The sequence below is a fragment of the Jaculus jaculus genome, chromosome 1 (assembly GCF_020740685.1).
Source record: "Jaculus jaculus isolate mJacJac1 chromosome 1, mJacJac1.mat.Y.cur, whole genome shotgun sequence".
NCBI lineage: Eukaryota > Metazoa > Chordata > Mammalia > Rodentia > Dipodidae > Jaculus > Jaculus jaculus.
Window position 1 is genome coordinate 339,749,962 of NC_059102.1, and position 23,592 is coordinate 339,773,553.

The 23,592-nt window shown below is 39.7% G+C and overlaps 1 pseudogene; it reads left to right on the forward strand.

Moving 5' to 3' along the window:
* The first annotated feature begins 714 nt into the window (after positions 1-714).
* On the forward strand, positions 715-12,681 carry LOC101616799 (annotated as a pseudogene).
* The last annotated feature ends 10,911 nt before the right edge of the window (positions 12,682-23,592 follow it).

Sequence of the window (23,592 nt, forward strand, 5' to 3'; positions counted from 1 at the left end):
CATCTGCCCTGGCTTTAATTGTAGTCTTTCTGCATTTTTTTTTTCAACATAGTGGTTTGGACCTTCTGCCATCTCCCGGCCTTGGGAGCTGGTCTACTCCCACTTTCTGATAACTCAGTGTTAGTGCTTCAAATATCATACCAAGACATGGAAGAGGAAAAAGATCAGTTTGAGGGATGTAAACTATCCACAGAATTGTCATATGTTTTCATTTCTTTCCTACAAGACAGGTGGCAACAATCTCAGTTTACTGCAGCAGAGGCAAAAAGGACAGAGAAGAGCATCAAGTGACCACACACACAGGAAGAGAAAAATGAAAGCGATTTAATTGTGCAAAAACTGAAAGTGATTTAATTGTGCAGCTAGGTGGAGTCCTCCCAGCCCTTTTAAAGAGTGTGCACAACACAGACTGGAACACACAAGGACTATGCAATAGTCAGGAAGAGCATAATAGAGAATTAGGTCAGCTGCATAAAGGAGTAATCTGATACACAGACTAGTTGAATAGAACATCAACCATTGAAAGTTAGATTGGGTTTAAGAAAACTGGAAAGACCAGGAGAGGTCTAACAAGCAGGCCACTGATGTGGTGACAAAAGAGGTTTTAAAATGTCTATTTATGTCCAACAGGATACTTTATTGACCCAATGAAATGGACCATATACCTTGATATCAAAATGAGTATCCTTGGGCAATATTGGATCTTATTTCACGATGATGTTTAAAAAGTGCAGGACTGGAAAGGAAGAAGTGGATAAAGCCCTTGCAATGTAAGCCTGAGCCTTGATCCCAAGACCCCACAGAAAAAGCCAGAGGCTATGGCAGTATTTTGCACTTCCAGCACATGAGATGAGAGCTAAAGTGAGGAGAATGTCATGGAAGCTCACGGTGAGTGCAGCAATGAACAACATGAAATGGGAGAGACCTTGCCTGAAAGGAAGTATGAAGTGAGGATTGACACCTGAATGCTCTTTCTCTGATCTCCATGAATGCTGTGGTGTGTGCATAGCCACATTCACACATGAGCCAAACAACAAGGGCCAGGAATGCAGCTCAGGGAAAAGTTCTTGTCTAGCATGCATAAGGCCTTGGGCTTGCTCCTAGCTCTTCTAAAAGAACAGAAAAAAAATACACACACACACACACACACACACACACACACAACTGCCTTTCTATCTCAATAAAGGGAAAGGCATATATATATATATGAAAGAAAGGCATACCAAGGCCTCCAGCCACTGCAAACAAACTCCAGATGCATGTGCCACCATGTGCTTCTGGCTTAAGTGGGATCTGGGGAGTCAAACTTGGGTCTTAGGCTTTGCAGGCAAGTGCCTTAACAGCTAAGCCATCTCTCCAGCCCCAGGGAAAGCCTTAAAATAGTGGTGAGGGGACTTCCTGGTAAGATGACAATGTATTAGCCATGCCAAAGCAGCCTATGGGGGAAATAATCAGAAAAATAGCAAAATATACTCTTCTACCAAAAAGGGAAGCTGTGTACGGTATTATCAACCTCAGCAGAGAAACAGGAGAGCTTCTAGTAACCACAGGAACAGACAGAACTTGCTCCCACAGCTGTGTTAGTCTGTGTGGATTTCAGGTTGTGCTTGAGCCACAGAAAAAGCCAGGTGAAGGGATTTTTGACTCACACTAGCCTCCTCACAAAATCAAGAAACCTGAAAGAGAAGATAATAGGAACCAACTGAGCAGCTAGTGAGGAAAATGATGCATGCACAACTTTGTGCATCTGACTTTACATGGGTACTGGGGAATCAAACTCAGGTCATTAGGTTTTGCAGGCAAGCACTTTAACTACTGAGCCATCTCTCCAGCCCCCATTTACCTTTTTTAAAAAATTAACTTTTGTATTGATGACTCCCATAATTATAGACAATAATCTGTGACAATTCCCTCCCTACCCCAATTTCTCCTTTGAGACTCCACTCTCCAAACTTTGCCATTCTTAATTTAATTTTATTTTTTGAGGTAGGGTCTCACTCGAGCCCAGGCTAACCTGGAACTCTATGTAGTCTCAGGGTGGCCTTGAACTCATGGTGATCCTCCTACCTCTGCCTCCTGAGTGCTGGGATTAAAGGCGTGCGCCTCCACGCCCGGCACTTTGCCATTCTTAAATAAGCTGTATTTGGGGGTTGTCCTTTGTTGCTTCTGGTTTATACTGTCTTTGTCCTCTTCTGTCATTCATGGGGCAGTGTCTCACTCGGCCCCAGGCTGACCTGGAACACTTTACAGACAAGAAATTTTAGTGTCCCACTTGATAGGATTAACGGTGTGGGGCAACACATACTCTTGAGGGACTTTAACTTTGTTAGATTGATGTTTTAATAGTCACTGCTACATAAATACTCCATGAAGATTTACTTTCATCTGTATATTGCTCAGTTGAATTTTGGAATTTGCCTGTATTTTGTCTACCCAGCCTACTAGAACACTTGCGTAGCAGGAAAACCCAGCACCTCGGGTCAATGCCACTGCTACTCGGGAGGTCATACAAGAGCCATATCTGGCATCTTAAGTTCCTACCCTAAAGACGCATAACATCAGATTTACACATCTAAGAATAGTGCTAATAATTAGAAAACCCAAGCATCAGATAAAACCAGCATGAAAACAATATCTACATTATAACACAAGAAACACAAAAAAACAAGACAATATAATTCCACCAAAAATTATAAATTCATCAGAATGGCCTCTAGTGAGACTGATTTAGATAAAACGCCTGACAAAGATTTCAAAAAAAAAAACCCAATGATTATATCTATATTCAAAGGCATCAAAGGAATCAAACAAGAGCATAAACTTCTAAAGGAAAACAACTTCATTAAATAAAGAGGTCAATATAAGACATGAGTAAGGAAATACAAATTCTGAAGAAAAAACAATCAGAAATACTAGAAATTAAAAGCACAGTAAGTCAAACAAAAAACTCTGTAGAAAGTCTTAGCAATAGAATGGCTGAAGGAGAGGACAGAATATCTAAAGTAGAAGACCAGGTGGCAAATCTAGTAGAGTCTAACAAAGAAAAAGACAAGCTAACAGGAATGTATGAAAGCGAATTTCAAGACATTCAAGACTCTGTTAAAATATCAAACATGGGGCTGGAGAGATAGCTCAGCAGGTTCAGGTGCTTGCCAGCAAAGCCCAAGGCCTGGAGTTCTGTTCCCCAGTAGAGACTTAAAGCAGATGCAGAAGGTAGTACAGGCATCGGGAGTTCATTTGCAGTGGCTGTAAGCCTTGCATGTCAATTACTCTATCTGCATTTCTCTCTCACTCTCAAATAAATAAAAATATATTTAAAAAAAAGATCAAACATAAGAATTTAGGGTATACTATAAGGAGAAGAATTTCACTTTAAAACATAGTAGGTGTTTTCAAAAAAATTATAAAAGAAAAGTTTTCCCAAATTGGGAAAAAGATGCTAATACAGATAAAAGACAGCATCCTACTGTTTGCTGCTTTCAAGAAACCCACCTCTCCATAAAAGACAGATACCATCTTAGGGTAAAAGGATATAAAATGATATTTCAAGCAAATGAGCCTAGGAAATGAGTAGGTGTTGCTATCCTAATATCTGACAGGATAGACTTCAAACCAACATTAGTGAGGAAAGATAAAGAAGCTCACTTTATAATGATTAAAGGAACAATCCAATAGGTAGACATTTCAATTCTAAACATATATGCACATAACATGACATGGGTGCTCCCAATTGCATCAAACAATCACTATTAAACTTAAAGACATGGATAACACCGAGCACAATTGTTGTTGGTGACTCCAATACCCCACTTTCACCAATTGGCAGGCCATCATAGCAATAAATAGAGAGACATCTGGATTAAGTGATGTCATTGAACAAATGGACCTAACAGATATCTACTGAATATTCTATCCAAATACTGCAGAAAACACATTATTCTCAGCAGCATATGAAACATTCTCTAAAATAGATCATATGTTGGGGCACAAAGCAAATCTTAATAAACAACAACAACAACAATTCCTTGCATTCTATGTATTCACAATGGAATTAAACTACAAATCAACAACAAGAAAAGCTACATACCATACACAAAGTCATGGAAACTAAACAGTACACTACTGAATGATGAATGGGTCATTGAAGAAATCAAACAGAAATCAAAAAATTTGTTGACTCAAATGATAATGATAACACAACATACCAAAACCTATGGTATAAAATGAAGGCAGCCCTAAGAGGGAAATTTATAGCTTTAAGTGCCTATATTAAGATATTAGAAAGGTTGCAAGTAAACAACTTAATGCTTTACCTTAAGTCCTTGGAAAAAGAAAAACAAGGCAAACCAAAACTCAATAGACAGGAAGAAATAATAAAGATTAGGGCAGAAATTAACAAAATAGAAACCAAAACAATACAAAGAATCAATAAAACAAAGAGTTGGTTCTTTGAAAGGATACACAAGATTAATAGACCCTTTGAAAATCTGACCAAAAGAAAGAAGAGACACAAATTAACAAAATTAGAGATGAAAAAGGCACCATTATGATAGATACCAAAGAAATTCAGGAAATCATAAGGACATACTTTAATAACATATACTCCACTAAGTCTCAACATAGATGATTTCCTAGACCTACCAAAATTAAATCAAGATGAGATAAGCCATCTAAATAGACATATAACAAGTACAGAGATCCAAGCAGTTATATATATATAAAAAAAATCTCCCAACTAAAATAGTCCAAGCCCAGATGGATTCACTGGTGAATTTTGCCCGACTTTCATGGAAGAAACAACACCAATGCTTCCCACTTTTCCATAAAATAAAAAAGAAAGGAATACTACTGAACTCCTTTTGTGAAGCTACCATCACCCTGATGTCAAAAACCAGACAAAGACAGAACAAAAGAAAAGAAAGAAAATCACAGAAATCTCCCTCATGAACATAGATGCAGAAATTCACAGCAAAGAAAATATAAGAGTATATCAAAAAGTTCATTTACCCTGACCAAGTTGGCTTTATCTCAAAGATGCAGGGATGGTTCAACATATGCAAATCAATAAATATAATATACTGTGTAAATAGACTAAAGGATAAAAATCACATGATCATCTCAATAGAAGCAGAAAAAGCATTTGACAAAATCCAACATCCCTATGTGGTAAAAGTCATAAAGAAACTAGGAATAGAAGGAACATATCTCAACATAATAAAGCCTATTAATGACAAACCTACTGCCAACACAATATTACATGGAAAAAAACTTGAAGCTTTCTCACTAAAATCAGGAACAAGACAAGGGTGTCCACTGTCTCCACTTTCATTTAATATAGTACTAGAAGTCTTAGCTATAGCAGCAAGGCAAGAGATACCCATAAAAGGGATATAAATTGGAAAGGAAGAGATCAAATTTTCATTATTTGTAGATGATACAATTCTATCCATAAGACTCTATCAGCAATCTGTTAGAGGTGATAAACACTTTCAGCAACATATCTGCATCAAAATAAACAACACAGAAATCAGTAGCCTTTCTATATACTAACAACAAACATGCTAAGGTGAAATCAGTCAAACACTCCCATTCACAAGTGCCTCAAAAACCATAAAGTACCTTGGAAAAAACCTAACCAAGGAAGTGAAGAATCTCTACAATGATAACTTTAAACACTCAAGAGAGAAATTACAGAAGACACTGGAAAGCCATCCATGTTCTTGGATTAGAAGAATTAACATTGTGAAAATGTCAATCTTACCAAAAGCAATCTACACATTTAATGCAATTCTCGTCAAAATTCCAGTGGCATTCTTCATGAAAATAGAAAAAACAATCATAAAATTCATTTGAATCACAAAAGATCGTGAATAGCCAAAACAATTTCAGCAGCAAAAATAAGTCTGGCAGCATCACCATATCTGATTTTAAGCTATATTACAGAGCCATAGTAACAAAAACAGCATAGACTGGCACAAAGACAGACACATAGATCAATGGAACAGAACAGAGGACCCAGATGGCAATCCAAGCAGCTATTGCCATCTGATTTTCAACAAAAATATTCAGTGGAGAAAAGACATCCTCTTGAACAAATGATGCTAGAAAGAACTGGATATTTATATGTAGAAGGATGAAAATATATCCTTATTTATCTCTATGCACAAGCATCAAGTCCAAGTGGATCAAAGACCTTAATATAGACCTGAAACTCCTAGAGGAAAAAGTAGGGGAACCCTTCAACATATTGGCATAGGCAATGAATCTATGAATATAACTCCAGTTGCTCAGGAAATAAAACTACTAATCAACCACAGGGGCCTCATGATATTAAAAAGCTTTTGTACAAAAAATGGCAGTATGAGTAAAGCAAAGAGACAACCTACAGAATAGGAGAAAGCCTTTGCCAATATACACCTGACCCTAGGATTAATATCTAGGATATAAAAGAACTCAGAAAACTAAGTAATAAGAAATCAAACAACCCAATTAAAAATTGGGTATGGAACTAAATAGAGTTCTCAAAAAATGCAGGTAGCATATAAAAATTTAAAAAAATAAAATAAAAGTTCTACATCTTTAACCATCAGGGTAATGTAATTTAAAACTACTTTGAGATTTCATCTCACTCCTATCAGAATGGCTATCATCAAGAAAACAAATGACAATAAATTTTGGTGAGGAAAAAAAGATGAACCCTTCTATGCTGCTTGTGGGAATGTAATCTGGTACAGCCATTGTGGAAGTCAGTGTGGATGTTCCTGAAATGGCTAAAAATAGATTTACCATATGACTCAACTATACTCCTAGGCATATATCTTAAGGACTCGTCTCACTACCTTGGAGATACTTTCTCAACCATGTTTATTGCTGCTCTATTCACAGCAGCTAGGACAGCCTAGATGTTCCTCAATTGAATGGATAGTGAAGATGTGGTACATTTATACAATGAAGTTCTACTCATCAGTGAAGAAAAATGAAATTTTCTTAGAAATGGATGGATCTGGAAAGGATTATACTAATGGAAGTAACCCAGGCCCAGAAAGTCGAAAGCCACATGTTCCTCTCATATGCAGATCCTAGCTACCAATGTTTAGACTTGTGTGTGAGTTGGAGTAAGAGTTGGTAGTAGAGGCCAGTAAGCTAGAAAAGGGCTACAGGGATGGGGAGAAAGGAGGACTTAAGGTGATGGCACTGTACACATGGAAGTAGAGGTACAGATTACTGGGGATGCACTGGCCTAAGTGAGGTCATGGGAAGAGATTGAGTAAAAGAAGGGTGGGAGATGGTTAATCAAAATTGGTATGTTATGAATAAGCCATATGGAAGCCTACTTTTTTGAATAATGGCACACCCAGAAGCGATAGACTATTAGAAAATTCTCAGTGTTAGGGATGGGATACCTTCCAGTGAGTTGTTGGCCAAGGAGGTCCTTGATGCCCCCTAAATATTACAAGCTGTTTCCAAGGCTCTTTCTTGGTTTCCCATCAGAAATATATGGCAAAACCCTATGTCTGAAAACTCCACATGTTTAGAATGCAAGGTTACTGAGAAATCAAATTGGAGCTGAGCTGAAAACCTTATCTCTGTAGGCCAGATGACAGAAAGCTGGAAAAAGCTACACTGCATGCAGCCCTATGGGAGAAAGAAGTCATCAGTAATGAAAACAGTGGACACTTCAAGGCTTATGTTTGGCCAGCTAGACCAAATGGGTGCAATAGTGGAATGTCTGTTATTGGAGAAACCAACTACTCTCTAATTGGGCTTGAGGCCCTCTCCATGGGAGGGAATGCATGCCTGGTACTTAAAACCTAATCAAAGCCTATGACAGGGGAGGTCATGAGTCTGGCTAAATGCATAGATTATTCTCACCTAACTGCCCTATAAGCTCTTTCCTTAACATTCATACCCAAATGTTAATGCTATTCTTACTTCTGGTTAGAGAAACTTCTCTTTTCAGATGGCAGTGACCACTGAGATAACCCAGGTGGCCCCATAGTGCTGAGAAAAAGTGACAGAAGAGTGTTCAGCACTGAAACATCTGTATTACATCTTCTAAGGCTCAGGGTCGATTGCAGAAGAGGTGGCAGAAAGAATGTAAGATGCAAAGGAAGGGTAGAACTGCTTACAATGCAATCATTCAGACAGAAAATGGCCTAGATATCCATGACCTTGCAGTGCCTAGCAATACCTTCACATGCCACTCATAATAGGAGGAAAAGATGATGACATCAGAGTAAAAGAGTGATGAATGGAGAGATGGAGGGGATATGATGGAGTGTGGATTTGTGAAGGGAAAAGTGGGGAAGGGGAAGGAATTATCATGGTTTACTCTCTATAAAATTATGGAAGTTTAAAAAATAGTTTAAAAATAGAACAGTGGTGGAGGAGATAGGAACATCTGTAAAATACTTGCTTTGTGATCATGAGGACCTGGGTTTGGGTCCCCAGCACCTTTGTAAAAGTCAGCATAGCTGCAAACACCTACAACCAGTGCTGAAATGACGGGGACAGGAGGGACTTTGGGGCTCGACTGCTAGTGACTCTATCAAATTAGTGAGATCCAAGGTCAGGGAGACAGCCTGTATCAAAAAATAAGGTAGAGAGCAATTTAGTAAGGTTCCTGATATTGACCTATGACCTCCAGGGGCAAATACACACACACACACACACATGGGCAAGGGAAAGGACAAGCATGGTGGCCCAGACCTCTAGTCTCAGAATTTGGGAGGATGATGAAAGAACTTGCAAGTGAGAGACCAGCCTGGGCTTCATGGTGAGTTTGACACAGTTTCAACTACACACGAAGGCTTTGTCACAAACAGAAAGACGAAAGAAAGAAAAAAAATACTATTTTTTTTAAAAAATCATATACTACATACATATAATTATAACATTTCTTGTTCTAATTAGTAACTAATATATAACCATCACTGTGCTGTGTACGTACATGTAAAATTCAATAAAAGTATGTATTTTGTAATTTTTCCTCTTATTTTCTTGATTAAAATATTCACACAGATTATTGCAAAACTATATTCCAGATGTTATATTTTATGCCAACTATTGTGTTTAACATTTTTATTAAATTTTATTAAATTTTCATTTTTATTTTTGTTATAAAAAAGTAAATTCTAATCCTTCTTTAGCCTGAGGGAATGATTTAACCTTTATTCTTCAATTTTATTTAAAATTGAGCTGATAATATTTACTTCTCATGGCACTCTGCATACTAATTAATTAATGTTGGTAAAGATCATGAGGACAAAATATGTAGAAATTCTAAGTCTAATATTGAGCTGTTTTATTCTCTACAGTGGCCTTGACATCCTGTTCCTTTGTGATCCCATGACTACCAGTGAGGAAACTTTGAGTGGGAAACTATTTTTCTGTTGCTTACATCTATCTCTAAGTTATTTATTTATTTGAGAGAGAGAAGGCAACTGGGCACTCCAGGGCCTCCAGCCACTGCAAACAACCCCCAGATGTGTGCCTCTCTGTGCATCTGGCTTTACATGGGCCCTGGGAATAAATCCAAGGCTCTCAGGCTTTGTAAGCAAGTGCTTTTATCCCTGGAGACATCCCTCCAGCCCTGCTCCAACGTTTTAGAACAATGTTCTGTCTAGGGAAGATGTTAATGTTTGTATACAGATAACAAATCATGTTTATTAAATGTAAAAAAATAAACAAAAAGTGAGTAAAAATAATATTGTGAGGGTTTTACAACATTGGCTTCCATGAGATTCTTAAACAGATATGAACATATAGCATGGCATATGACACTCTGTTTCCTCATGTTGGTGATACTGTGAGGTTTGAGATGTTAAGTAAATGAATGTACAGGACACTTTTCACTGTTCTAGTGGGCTCACCTCATTTAAGATATCCCTGTGACCACTGAATAATTTTTAGGAATACTCAGTACAGTACTCTCAGCCATGTGTGATATTTTATAATAACTAAGCCACAATTTTATATGCATAATACTAAAGTTCTAAAAACTATAATAGAAATGTTTACATGTTGGTTGTTCCTGAAAATAATATTAAGTTTTATTTTATTTCATATGCAAGCAGAGAGATATAGGAGAGAGGGAGGATGCTCTAGATCCTCTCGCCACTGCAAATGAACTCCAGATGCATGTGCCACTTTGTGCATCTGGCTTTACATGGGTATTGGGGAACAGAACCTGGATCATTAAGCTTATCAGGCAAGTGCCTTAATTTCTACTTTATTTTATTTATTTGTTTGTTTTTCAAGGTAGGGTACCACTCTAGCCCAGGCTGACCTGGAATTCACTATGTAGTCTCAGGGTGGCCTCGAACTTATGGTGATCCTCCTACCTCTGCCTCCTGAGTGCTGGGATTAAAGGTGAGTACCACCACGCCAGGCTCAAGCACCTTAACTTCTGAGCCTTCACTCCAGCCCAGATGCTCAGGTTGTGAAATTTGGCACACACTGCTTATGGTGTTTATCGACATCACCTGACTCTTTGACTGTAACACCTGCAATGTTTGAAAGAACCTCCCAAACCCAGGAAATGGCTTGTAATCCAACAGAATGGATAAATCCATTAACTTTAGTATACTTCCTTAGCCAGGGGTTCATACATTCAGTACTGCATTCCACAGGTTTCAATCTGCAGATTCAACAAAGTGTACCAAAAATGTTTAGGGACTGGAGAGGTGGTTAAAGGCATTCACTTGTAAAGCCCACTGGTCCAGGTTCGACTCGCCAGTGCCCAAGTGAAGCCGGTTGCACAAAATTATACGTGCACCTGGAGTTGATGTGTAGCAGCAATGGGCACTGGTGTGCACATTTTCTTTTCTCCCTCTCTCCCCCTTCTCACTATCTCTCAAAGGCAGATATTATTGTCATTATCTAAGTTGATATGAATTAAGGAAAAATGTGTCAAACTCCTCCATGTTTTGGAAAAGAGTGAAATATAGAGAAATAAGACAACTCTATTACAAAACAAATGATCTCATATGGTCACATAAAAAATACGTGAGACCTGGTCATATGCACACTCAAGGTCTGCCCATGGGGTTCTGTTTGTCACTATGGTTGCCTGCGACACAGAGATGCACTGTAGTTATAAGACAAAAATAAATCAAATAAGTTCTATAAGAATTAAACAGTTAAATTTTATAAGCAAAAAATGGCATAATCTTAAAAACATTTGTTCTCAGTTAATCTAAGTAAAAGAATAATAAGAAATAAAGAAGAGGGTGGGAACCACGCTTAGGAGTAGAGTGCTGGCCTCGTCTTCTAGAATGAGTGAAACCCTGAGTCTACTCCCTAGCACTGTGCGTGCACACACACAAACACACACACATGCACACATGCACCCTCTATGACTTCAAACTAACTTGACAAAATGCACACGGAAGCCGGGCGTGGTGGCACACGCCTTTAATCCCAGCACTCGGGAGGCAGAGGTAGGAGGATCGCTGTGAGTTCGAGGCCACCCTGAGACTCATAATGAATTCCAGGTCAGCCTGGGCTAGAGTAAGACGCTACCTCGAAAAAAAAAAAAAAAAAAAAAGCACATGGAATTCTATGTGAAGTGCAACATTTTACAGAAAACACAAAGATTATGTCCCTTCATGTGTTTATGCTTTTAAATCAACAAGAAAATTGTTAACGTGGCAAGGTCATAAACAACAATGTTAAAAGACAAAATTTTCCATCAATATATTGCGGGAGACCACTCCAGTTAGAAATACAATGAGTAAAATCTGGACTGGAGAGATGGCTTAGCAGTTAAGGCACTTGCCTTTGAAGACTAAGGACCTATGTAAGCACAAGGTCACACATGCGTGCAAGGTGGCACATGAGCGTAGTGGTGGAGGCCCTGGGGTGCCAGTTCTCTCTCTCCCTCTCTCTCTCTCTCTCTCTCTCTCTCTCTCTCTCTCTCTCTCTCTCTCTCTCCCACTCTCGCTCTAGCACACCTTCTCTCTCATAAAAAAAAAATGAGTGAAATGCATTAGAATGAGTTGTCTGAGCTTCTGTAATAAAAAGTAGTAAAATCTAGTAACATTACCAAATATTGCTGAAAGTTTGATAAGATGGACCTCCATACACTGGCAGAAAGAGAGCACGCTGATATGATTAATCTGGAAAGCAGACAAGCACAGTAATATGAGTTATGGTACTGTAGCCTAAAGAAAAAATAAACAAAGACATGCAAAAATATATTATTCGACACAGGCTGCTCGGAAAAGCCATCTTTCCATCTTTGCATTGTTCCGGGCGCCGTCTCACCTCCGCCGCCTGCTTCCCCCTCTCTCCTGCCGCGGACTCCGCAGCCTCGCCAGTCTCCGAACCCCCGGCGCCCCACCACGTCGGGCGCGGCTGTGGACACCAGCTCCGAGATCACCAGCAAGGACTTGAAGGGAAAGAAGGAACTAGTGGAGGAGGCAGAGAATGGAGGAGAAGCCCCTGCCAATCGGAATGCTAATGCGGAAAATGGGGAACAGGAGGCTGACAATGAGGTAGATGAAGAAGAAGAATGGGGAGGAAGAGGAGGAGGAGGAAGAAGGTGATGGTGAGGGAGAGGATGGAGATGAAGATGAGGAAGCGGAGGCAGCTACGGGCAAGCGGGCAGCTGAAGATGATGAGGATGATGATGTTGATACCAAGAAGCAGAAGACCGTTGAGGATGACTAGACAGCAAAACAGCAAAAGTGATTGAAAAAAGGCCACCGTGACCTATTCAGCCTCCCCTTCCCGTCTCAGCATCTCAACGTGGTCACCTTCGAGTTGAGAAGCGGCCCGCCCGCAGATGACACGCTCTTCACCACCCCGCCAAAACCACAATGAGAATTTGCGACAGGGGAGGAAAAATCCAAAACTTCCGAGGCCCCGCTTTTTTTCTTAAAAGTACATTAAAAGGAAAATTTGTTTGTGTTTTTATTTACATTTTATATTTTTGTACATATGGTTAGGGGTCAGCTATTTTAATGATAACGGATGACCAGAGCGTTCTCTGTCCTACTTCTGACTTTACTTGTGGCTTGACCATGTTCATTGTAATCTCAAAGGAGAGAAAAAAGAAAGAAAGAAAACCTTGTAAAAACAAACAAAAACAAAACAAAAAAAAAAAAAACAATCTACTCCGAGCGTTCCAGTAACTGTTTTTGTGTATGGACCTAGCTATACTATAAGCAGTTGGTTTGTATGAGATGGTACAAAAGGCCAAAGATAAAAGGTTTCTTTTTTTTTCCTTTTATGTCTATGAAGTTGCTGTTTATTTTTTTGGCCTGTTTGATGTATGTGTGAAACAATGTCCAACAATAAACTGGAATTTTATTTTGTTGAGTTGCTCTAACATATATATATATATATATATATATATATATATATATATATATATATATATACATATATACATATATACATATGTATATATATATATACATATATATATATGTATATATATATATTATTTTATAAAAGATAAAAATCTGAAAATAGCATAAAATTTAACAATAGGGAAATGACTAAGGAATAGTGGTATATTTAGTTAATACTAAGGACTGAGGGAAACACTTATTACTATTCGGTATGAACCTATGGTACATAGCAAAATTTCAGATTCATAAATCACATATTGTGTGTGTATATGTGCATAGACACAAAGAGAACTGAGACATGCATGCCAAAATCCCATTAGTAATCATTTTTCCAGTTTATAAGAAAGCGTATAATTATTATTTTTATTTATTTATTTCAGAGAGAGAGAGGCAGAGAGAGAGAGAGAATGAGCATACTAGGGCCTCTAGCCACTGCAAATGAACTCCAGATGCATGTGCCACCTTGCACATCTGGCTTTATATGTGGGTTCTGGGGAATTGGTACTTGGTACTTTGGCTTTGCAGGTAAGCATCTGAACTGTTAAGCCATCTCTCCAGTCCTAATTATTATTTTGTATTAGGTGAAAGTGTTCATTTATGTAGAACCATTTGATACTTTTATGCATTTTCAAGGTTTTCTGGAACTATAATTGGTTAAAATCTCTCAAAATATAATGTTTAAACAGACATGGTGGCATAACTATAATTTCAGCACATGGGAAGGGAGACATGCCTAGTTCTTCATGTATAGTAAAACTGTATTGAAAAGACAACCACAATGTCTCAGTCAAGTCAGTGTCAGAGACTGGGTGCTGCTCTTTTCATAATGCAACCATTCATATGAACTCATGTCCACAGCCTCACCATGAGCATACTTTGCAGTGAGTGAAGCCTCAAGGTGTGTGCACGTCAGTCTATAAGGTACTTTACTGTTCAGCGTGTAAACAAGAGTAGCCTGCTCTGAAATTCCATTTGTCCTCTTGGCTCAAGGATGCTGATTTCTCTCATGTTTATAGAGCTCATCTTTGTACATATCCTGAGAACCAGAGGATATCCGATTTACAGATGATAGATGTCACTTAATGCATGATGAATTTGTTTTAAAATCATAATATTTTGTGACATCTCATATGATGCATGATAAGCCTCAGGTCTATAACATGTGATTGTTTCCTTTTGTTATTAGGTGCTCATATAAGTTATCACTTACAAATAAGCACAACAGATGTACATGCATTTACTAAGCATCCTTCTCTAGACTTTGGGTTCTATAAAACAATGCTACTGTTAATTCCATTTCATCATTTAAATTATTAAGCTGGAAGACATAGCTTAGAGGCAGAGTACTTACTTAGCATGCATGATGTCCTGGGTTCATTATGCAGAAGAAAAAGGAACCAAATATAATAAAATGGTTTTAAGATTTTGTAGCATGTTTCAGTGTGAGAAAGGAGGAATGAAGCAAAGAATATGCTACGGGAATTTTCCTTAAGTTAAACAAAGCGTGGCTTCCCCTAAGCTCCATCTTCAGATTATGCGTTTTCTTTTCCAGTATCAAAGATCCTTATTCCATTTCACCCATTACCAAAAGAAAGTGAAGGAAGGAAGTAAGCCAAAACAAGGAAAAAATAAAGATGAAGCATACATCTTATGCATATATGTGTAATCTCATGAGATGAACTATATGTAAGTAGCTGGACACATCATTTTAATAAGCACCTTGTGAATACAAAAGTACCTGGCTCAACACTAATGATCTTGGTACTGGTACTGAACCATAACTAATGTAAAAAATTTGCAAAATTTCCAAGAACATCACCCATAATATCAATGTGTCCTAACATCAAGGTCATTCGCTAATGATAAGAATTTTATCCACCTACATAATTTATGTGTAAATGAAGAGTATGGATGCTTTATGTGTCTGAAGGACAAAAAAATCTACCAATTCCAAGTTTCTGATCCCAGGCAGTTCTCTTCTTAATATAATTCCAAATGATATCACATTTCCCAAAAATTCTCTGGAGAGCGAGCTTGGAGCTGTGCCACTCTCTCTATGAATTACCAATTACTGTCTTTCATACTTCCTCCTGAGCAGGATAAAAGTTATCCATCTCCAAGTTATCAGCAAATACATTATAACTCTGGAGCTGGGAGGGAAAGGAGCTTTTCCTTATGTTGCCAGCTCTCAGGGGAGTGAACTTTACGAAGGGCTAGAAACTGCAGCACCTATTACCTTTGCTACTGTGTGTTTGAAGATTTAATCCACCTGCCGTCCTTGTGACCTTGGCCTGTAGGCTCAGTGCTATGTTATCAATCTGTGTCTTTCAGATCAGTGTGAAGACACTCAAGGGGCTCACAAGAAGGTGTTAGGAGGCACCACTTAGACCAGTGATGCTGCAGACCTTAAAGATGTCTGTGAAGGCTAGGTACGCTTGTGTAGAAAGTAAGAAAGTCTACTTGAGTCCTACTTTCATTCTATCTTTTTGTGAAATTTACAAAACTATCAGAGTGTTAATGGACAGACATTGACCAGCAAGGGAAAGCAGACTGTTTATTTAATCCGTAAGGACAAAAGATACATTGTGAGCTCTGTGTCCTAAGGTATCTGTACACCTGTGAGATGCAGAGATCAGTACACCTGCTGTCACTTGTTTAGTTCACTTTTCTCTCCACCCCACCCTCTACCACCAGTGCTGGCTATCAAACCTAGGGCCTTGTGCATGTTAAGCAGACATTCTATCATTGAGCTACATCCCCAACCCTCGCTGTTCATTACTCACTAGTGCCTGAGAATTTTACCAACCAAAATTCATCCTATTATAAGGTTGAGGGAATCAAATCTCAGAGAGGTGAAGTAACCTTTTCAAGGTCGCAAAGCTTCTGAGTAGCAGAGATAGAATGAAAATCTTGTCTCGGCATTGCCAGGACCTCTGCTTTTGTACCCGCTGCCTAAGGAGGAGTGATATTCTAGCATGGGAAGTGGTGTGTTCTCACTGGGAGGTCAGAGAATAAAGAAATCACTGAACCCCTGAATTAAAAGGCTCAAACAGGGTCATTATGGTGAAGAACGGAGGAAGTTATGTCTCACAATGAATAACCTAGTGCACTGTAGCCTTCTAATGGGAGAGAGACAGTCAGGCAGAGCAGAGGTGAGATTCGGGGGGAGGGAAGGGAAGATCAGAGACAAGGGAAGCTGGAAATAAGCAGGGTTAGTGCAGCATTGCAGCTTAGACTGCCCTATGAACAGAGGAAGATGAGCAGCCCAGAGAAGCGCCTGCACCCTCGTTTAAAGGCAGCTGGTTCAGGCTGCATGCAGGTTATAATGCTACGTTTTCACCTTCACATTTACACCCAGCTCTTCCCCTTGGAAGATCGTTCTCAGAGCTGAAAGAAATAGGAGTCAGGAGCTGTGCAGTGGTGCATGCCTGCTCAGCTTATTAAAACATGGGAAGAAGGCGATATTTCACCCCTTAGAAATAAAAAAAAAAAAAGATAGACAAGTGAGAGCAGCTAATCCATCGGAAGAAATTAGCAGGCAGAGTATGTCGTTGCTTGAAATGATGAACGAGGCTGAAATAGCCACACAGGCTAACATCCAGCAGGATAATTACTCCAACCTTCGGCTAAAATCTGTCTTGGAGGAGCTGGGAGGCTTTGATGACTCAATTTCAATGGGCCTGCTTATGAAATACATAGTAAAACCTATTAAAATTGAAATTGTTCTTGGTGGGTATTCTGTGACTGGGCGGCTGACCCTGTCAGGAGGCTTTTAATAAGGTACACAACATTTTTATTCTCAAAAGTGGAATGTACTTTAGCTGCCCACATGCTCAGCTTTAACCCTGTAATGATGTACTTTTCCGCATATGTGCACTGAACATACTTTTGTTCCCCTTTTATAAAATGATGAGTTGAGTGTGAACTTGGTTAATTTTGACTCTAACCAAAGACACTAATAAAGACAGTAATACTCTGTAACCAGTCTTGCAGCTTTGGGTGAGATTTATCGCATATGTCCATGAAGGCATCTGCACGTGTTCCCAGAACACGTTCTCACTGGTCTAAATCAACTTTGTTTTCCACTAGCGTCTGTTGTGCTACGTCATGACTACAATCAGGTTACTGCTTGTGTGGAATATGTTCGACCTCAATCCAAAGCGATCTTCACATTACACATGAATGAATTACAGTTCAGTAGATTTTGTTACTTATATGCCTGGGCACACTTGATTTAGGAAAATTTCCCAAGGTGAAAAAGAAGCTTGAGTGCTTCTAGGAACATGTATTTCTAAGTATAAAATATGATCTCCACAGAGCAGCCCAGGAGCCTGCTGGGAGTGCAGGCTCGCGGGTCCTGCTCAGACTCGGTGAACTGGGATCGGCGCTGTGGCAAGGCTCCCCTCGGTCGCACGCGTGAGCGTTGGCTTGAGAAGCACTGTTCTCGTGCTTGGCTGCCTTCCGACTCTTGTATAATTCATCTGCTTAACCTCTAGGTACTCATCCAAATGTTTCTGAAATAAAATATGTTTGGAGGAAAATATATGTATACAGAGTCATAGGAAATACACTCAAACTACTCATAATAAAACGGTTTCTGCACTCAAAAATATTGTGTCAAAAAATAAAGCCAGGGGCTGGAGAGACGGCTTAGCGGCTAAGCGCTTGCCTGTGAAGCCTAAGGACCCCGGTTCGAGGCTCGGTTCCCCAGGTCCCACGTTAGCCAGATGCACAAGGGGGCGCACGCGTCTGGAGTTCATTTGCAGAGGCTGGAAGCCCTGGCGTGCCCATTCTCTCTCTCCCTCCATCTGTCTTTCTCTCTGTGTCTGTCGCTCTCAAATAAATAAAAAACATTTAAAAAAAATAAAAAAATAAAAAATAAAAAGCCAGGCCTGGCATGGTGGCGCATGCCTTTAATCCCAGCACTCGGGAGGCAGAGGAAGGATGATTGCCATGAGTTCAAGGCCACCCTGAGATGACAGAGTTAATTCCAGGTCAGCCTGGACCAGAGTGGGACCCTACCTCAGAAAACCAAAAAATAAATAAATAAATAAAATAAAATAAAGCCAGGCATGGTGACACATGCCTTTAATCCTGGCACTTGGGAGGCTGAGGTAGGAGAATCACCATGAGCTAGAGGCCACTGGGTCAGCCTGGGCTAGAATGAAACACTACCTGAAAATTTTTTTTAAAAAAGACTACATAATTTGAGGAAATCAAATAACACATATTGATACCACACAAAACCATGGAATTTGGGCTGGAGAGATGGATCAGCAATTAAGGCACTTGTTACGATGCCTAAGGATCTAGGTTCAATTCCCCAGGACCCATGTAAACCAGATGCACAAGGGGGCACATGCATCTGGAGTTCATTTGCAGTGGCTGAAGGCCCTGGTGTGCCTATTCTTTCTATCTGCCTCTTTATATCTTTCTCTCTCTCTCTCTCTCTCTCCCTCCCTCTCCAATAAACAAATAAAAAAATATTTAAAAGGACATGGAATCAAGGGAAAAGATAAGAAGCCTTATAATTTTTGTTGTCTTTTTTTGTTTGTTTGTTTTTGTTTTTCGAGGTAGGGTCTCATTCTGGCCCAGGCTGATGTGGAATTAATTATGTAGCCTCAGGGTGGCCTCAAACTCATGGTGATCCTCCTACCTCTGCCTCCCGAGTGCTGGGATTAAAGGCGTGTGCCACCACGCCCGGCAGAAGCCTTACAGTTTTTAATTTAGTATTCTCAGAGAGATCTGTAGCAATACTGAAATTCATAAAATAGCAAGTTTCTTGAAGAACTGGGGAGATGGCCAAGTTGATTAAGCTTTTGCCACATAACTATAAAGTTTTGAGTTGAAAGCCCCAGCTCCCACATGAAAAATTTATATATATATATAACAAGCTTCCTAGAGGATGGGATAATAAAGGAAAATGAACTCTTATGACTGAAAAACATTTGTTTTTCAAATAAACTACCACTAAGAAAACTAGAAGCTCATGCTGAAAGATTTCTAGCATGGACAGAGTATTAAAACAAAGGATGAGATCCAGGTATGGAGGCACATGACTTTAATCTCAGCATGTGGGAGGCAGAGGTAAGAGGATCATCATGAGTTCGAGGCAATCCTGAGACTACATAGTAAATTCCAGGTCAGCCTGCCTTGAAAAGCCAAAAAAAAAAAAAAAAAAAGATGGGAAATTCATTCATTCTCTCATCCAGTGAGCAAGCAGTGACTGGGCTGATACTCTGAGCCAGGTAAGGGCTTGGAAGGTACCACTGGTGAAAAGCTCTCAACGGCCCAGAGTAGATGAGGGGAGAGCAGCTCAGATGAATGAGGAGAAGCTGTTAAAGAAGACCAGTGTTTGTTCATGAGGAACTCAAGGGAGAGAAAAGAGTAAATAAAGCTAAACAACAAAGGAAAGTAAAATGTTCCTGGTTCTTAAAAAAAACATGTTTCTAGGTCAAGACCCTGCCTGATTGCCTGGCTTCCCCAAGCTCATCCCTGAACCTAGGATAAGGAACTCTAGAACACAGAATTACTGACAGAGCTGACCACCATTTGGATAATTTAGGACTAGTATCATAAGAAACTTCAATGAGCTGGGCATTGTGGTGCACTCCTTTAATCCCAGCACTTGGGATGCAGAGGTAGGAGGATGGCTGTGAGTTCAAGGCCCCCCTGAGACTACATAGTGAATTCCAGGTCAGCCTGGGCTACAGCAAGACCCTATCTCAAAAAAACAAAAGAAAAAGAAAGAAAAAAAAAGAAACTTCAGCAAGAGTTTGGAGAAAGTTATTCTCTTGTTTTCAGTGCCATTAAATTACCAAAGAGGTAAACTATTGAAAAAGACTCAATCCACAATCTCAGTTTAAGCAAGTTTACACAAGAGAACAGGACGTAGACCTGGAACAAAAATGCTGACCCATGAAATCAGAAGTGCCAGCATGGGTTACTGAAGGGAAAATCAGTAAGAAATACAGAACCAAGATGAAGGAAAGCACCCTCCATTCAGAACACCCTTCAGACATTTTTTCTTGTTTTCTTCCAGGCAAGAGCCACACTAGCTCAGAGCCGTGAAGGCTCTGAGAGTCATTCCGGAGCCCCTATGCCTGGTGTCCATCATGATACATGGTGCTCTGGATTCTAGCTTGAAATGAGATGCCCCATTCTTCATAAGTACTTGCTTTCATTTCTATGAAGCCCACGGGAGTCCCCTCAGCTTTCCCACCATTTTTTAAAATTTTTATTTGAGATAGAGAAAGAGGGAGAGAGACAGACATGGAGAGAGAGAGAGAGAATGGGCACATCAAGGCCTCTAGCCACTGTAAATGAACTCCAGATGCATGTACCACCTTGTGCATCTGGCTTAGGTGGGACCTGGAGAATTGAACCTGAGTCCTTAGGCTCCACAGGCAAGTGCCTGAACCATTAAGCCATCTCTCCAGCCCCTGCCCTCAGCTTTCCCTATATATACCTATCTGAGCCCATTGCACTTTGAACTTTTGCCAACTCTACACAGCACATCACCACTCATTCTCCTGTCCTCTCCTACCTCCAAAGCCACTCCTACTTCAACCAGAGCCTCTAGCGCCTATGACTCTCCCCTTGACTCCTCTTTGACCACAGGACCATATTGTGGACTTGAGTGTTTCTACCAGATCCAGAGTCCCAGAAATCTTAAATTCTACTGTCATAATCACGTCATTGTACTCCTGCTGCCTCTTCCTTCCATTATCCCAGGGAGACCCTGATGGCAGGGCCTCACTTTGATCTCCCTTACCCCTGAACCCCACCTGAACCCTGTGGTGATCACAGGAGCGCCTATATCCTTGCTGTCTGGCCAGCCCCTTAGTTGGTTGACACATGTGTTTCTCCATTGCCTCTATCAGAACCCTGGCCCAGAGTGTTCAGAAAACAAACAAAAAAAAAAAAAATCAAGCAATCATGTAAAGCTTGAAGATATCTGATTTGGACTTGACCAGCATTTTAACCAAAACTTTCTTTTCCTCCTTCCAATATCTTCTCTCCCTTCACTCAAAATATTTCCAGCCCTTCTCTGATGTCTTTCAACTCCTACCCTTTCTCTAACTTTGAGCTAATTGTGCCTCTATTTTATACATAAAATTGAGGCACTAAATTATCATGCATTCCTGCCATGGATTTCTTCTCTTCAAGCCCATTTTATTCTTAACACCCTCTTCAGCTTCATGGCCTTGATTTCTTAGTCCTCATATTCTCTCTCTCTCCCGCTCTCTTTCTCTTTCTCTCTCTCCTTCATCTTTATTGAATCTTCCCACCATCTTTTCTGGCTCATTGCATAAACAGGCAAGCATGGTCATACCTACCACAGAGTAAAACAAATGAACTGAACTTGGGCCTTTATCCTAGGGTAAATCCTCTCTTGGAATCAAAATTCTCCTGAAGTGAAGTTTCATTTCATATTCTCAACACACAATTCAACCCATTGCATATTTGACTTTCATCACCCACTTGACTTGCCACCATGCCAATCACCTTCCTTTCGTCAACTAGATGTTGGTGTCTTATTGTGTAGTCTCTATAGTATTTGATACTTATTGCTATTCTGTTTGCATCTAAACTGTCCATTGTGCTGGCTAGACTCCCTTCTCCATCTCCCTCTCCACTGTCAATTCCTGCATTTACCCCCAGGCTTAATTGACTAGTTAACAAGTTGTAAAAAAATTTCCTTGATGATTTCATTTACCCACTCCTTATGGAAGCATTCACAAAATCACCATGGGTTTATGAAAGACAGAAGAGGGACCCATAGTTAACAGTTATGTATTATTAGTTTTTTTTTAAATTGTGTATGTGTGTTATGCATATGGCTATATGTGTATTCATGTGTGTGTGCATACACATGTAGACAGATGTGCATATGGGTACACATGTGTGCATGAGTGTAGAAGCCAGTGGCCAATGTTGGTGTCTTTCCCAATGACTCTTCACCTAACCTTTTGAACAGGATCTCTCACTGAACCAGGAGCTTACAAATTTAACTAAGTTATATTGCCAGCAAGCCTCAGCAATTACTCCCATCTTCACATCACTAGTCCTGGGATTACAGGCATGCTCAGCATGCCCAACTTTTTTTAATATCTATTTTAATTTTTTATGTATTTATTTGACAGAGAAAGAGGGAGAGAAAGAGAGAGAGAGAATGAGCATGCCAGGGCCTCCAGCCACTGCAAACGTACTCCAGATGCATGAGCCCCCTTGTGCATCTGGCTAACATGGGTCCTGGGGAATTGAACCTGGGTCCTTTGGCTTTGCAGGCAAATGTCTTAACCACTAAGCCATCCCCCCAGCCCAGCGTGCCCAACTTTTACAGGGGTGCTAGACATCCTAACTCAGGCTTGCACAGGGAGCACTTTACCTGCTGAGCTGTCTTCTAAACCCTTATGCTGTGAAGTCTTTCTGACGGAAGTCACCACACATCCAGAATTGGAAGCAGCATGTGTCACTCACTATGCTTCCTGCCACAAAGTAATTTATCAGTTATATTCATTTATTCTTGTTTTAAAATAATTACAAGTAATCACCCATTTATAAAAGTAACAATAGTGTAAGTTCTATGTAAATGTATTCTGAATTGATGGGAACATTCTTGCTGCCACATAATACCTAAATCCTAGCATTTTCATTAGTATGATGAGTATGGTATTTGAGCCTGTGGGCCTCATGGACACAGAAATGAACATAAATGTGATGGCTGTTGCAGGGTGCAAGTATTGTATTAGTTAACTGGGAATGTGTATCTGATAATTGCACATTTACTACTACTTAATCTCAGTTAATTCATTCATGATGATTGGACACTGGTGAAAATAAAAACATGTAAACACGGTAATCACTTTACCTGATGGGATGTCTTACTCCCTGGGAAATACAGGAGACATTTCTCTCAGTATCTTTTGTCAAGTAGGACTTTATGCTGCTGAAGTATACATGGCTTATTCACAAGTCTATTAAACAGACAGTAGCTAGTGATGGAGAGCAAAGTTTTTTTGGCATATTTCTAAGCTCTCTTGTATATTTTCATAGTCATATTGACATAATATACACATTTTTGGTATTTCCTTCAAGAAAGAAAGAGATAAACTTTTTTCTAGTCATAGTGTATTTTGTTTGTTTTGGCAAGGGAGTTTTTTTGGTTTTGTTTGTTTTTTGATAAGTTGTTTTTTGTTTTCATTTGGGTGACTAGTTGGTTTTCAGAAAT